The sequence below is a fragment of the Petaurus breviceps genome, unplaced genomic scaffold, assembly GCF_028583685.1.
Source record: "Petaurus breviceps papuanus isolate PSGF00001 unplaced genomic scaffold, PetGlider_PUasm1.0 78, whole genome shotgun sequence".
NCBI lineage: Eukaryota > Metazoa > Chordata > Mammalia > Diprotodontia > Petauridae > Petaurus > Petaurus breviceps.
This window is the reverse complement of record NW_027186502.1, coordinates 381,981-384,024: the sequence shown is the minus strand read 5'-3', so window position 1 is coordinate 384,024 and position 2,044 is coordinate 381,981.

Genomic DNA, 2,044 nt, shown 5'->3' with positions numbered 1-2,044 from the left:
TAGATAGATAGATAGATAGATAGATAGATAGATAGATAGATAGATAGGAAAGGAGATAAAGAAGGCAACCAAAGAAACTCAAAAGAAAATAACCTTCTTTCCTCAATAAATTCAGTACCTGGCTCACAATTATTCTCTCCTCCCCAATTGCTGCCCTCATACTCAGGGACTTCAATGTACATACTGACTATACCTCAAACATTCCAACCACTCAATTCCTCAACCTATTCATTTCCCATGACATCCACGCTACTTCAGCCACAACAAAGATGGCCATACCCTTGATCTTGCCATCACCTAAAAATGTGCCATCTTCATGTTCAAAAATTCCAAAATCCTCTTATCTGACCATAATCTATTGACTTTTCACCTTTTCCTCTGCCTTCCCTTACCAAACCATACTCTTCACAATACCATGACCTCCAATCTTTTGACCTCTCAGTTCTCTTGCAGGCCATCCCCCCCTGCAACTCTCTCTTCATTTCCTCTTAACCTCTTGATCAAGTACAATTCTATACCCCCGCTCTTATCTAGTGCCTAGCCCCTTTTTCATATAACTAATTGTGATTTGCCAAGTCTCAGCCTTAGATCACAGCCATCATCTACTGCCTTTGCTATTACACACACATGAGTTAGTCCCTCTCTTTCCACCAAAACCCTATAAAAATAAGACCCCAAATCCCCACTCCTACAGCACTCCTCCATCTGCTACTGATCCATCCTAAGGGATGCTCTTATGGGAACCTGAGTGATCCCAAGTCTGATTTTAAGTTCTGAAAGTAACTCTCTCTGCCCCTTGCCCTCTCCCATCTCTTCCCCACACAATTTGCCTCTCTTCACCACCCCAACCCCCATGATATCCTTGTTCTGCCTGCCTGGTAGAAAGCAAGGGCTAACAAAGGAGGCTCATGTGCCCTCCTGGGGAAGTACCCCTTCATTTTTGAGTCATGATAGACCAACATTCAATGATAGTAAGGTAATTAGTCCAATTCCTTTTTGGAAAAGAACATGAAGTTAAGCAATGAATTGCAAAAGTGGGCATACCATTTGACTACTGGGACTATACCTCAAGAAAATATTTTATTAGTTTCTCCTATATCTTGCTAATGTTGGCAGGAAAAAAATCAAAGACCTCTCTCTACAAAAATATATTTATCAATACAATTTATAATAAAAAAACTAGAAACAAACTAGTCCATTGTTTTTGGACTGAACAAATTGTGATACACAAATAGAATATTATTATACCTTGATAAAATTATGAAGATTAAAATGGACACAAAAATACACATATTGACTGTGATGGTGTGATAGTAATGGCAATTAAAGATTCCCCTGTATTGGCTTGGTTTTCAAATTGATTGTGTTAAAACCCAGAGCTTGTTAATCCCACCTGTGGGATGGACTTGTTGATGTGAAAAGAAAGTCCTGAACTGGGAGGAGCTGGTGACGTAGATTTGGAGAGATAAGAGAGAGGCGGAAGATCTTTTTGGAAGCAGCACCTCGTGGAGAGAGAGAGACTAAGAGAATTGCTGGTGGCCGCTTTGAATTGCCCTGGACTTTTGAGACCTGCCCCCTGAGCTGCCAAGGACTGAGGAGACATGGCTGTTTTGCTGGTACTTTGTCTGTCTGTTTTGGTGTTGTTTTGCCAGATTTGTCCACTGGTGAAAGACAGTCCTTTTGTTGAAGAAGTCCTGGAACCTGGCATTTGGTTAAGAAGCCCTGAGACTGTCCTGCAGACAGAGAGTGAATACTGTCCACTGGTGAGGGACAGTGCTGTTGTTGCAGGGGTCTGGAGACTGTCCTGCAGACAGAATGAATACTGTCCACTGATGAAGGACAGTGCTGTTGTTGCAGGGGTCTGGAGACTGTCCTGCAGACAGAGTGAATACTGTCCACTGGTGAAGGACAGTGCTGTTGTTGCAGGGGTCTGGGAACCTTTCTGTTGGTTCAGAAGCCCTGAAGAAGGATTTTCTTGTTGTATGTTTACAGAAATCCTGGGAGAGGGTTTTGCTAATGTTTTCAGGGGTTCTAGGACTGTTCT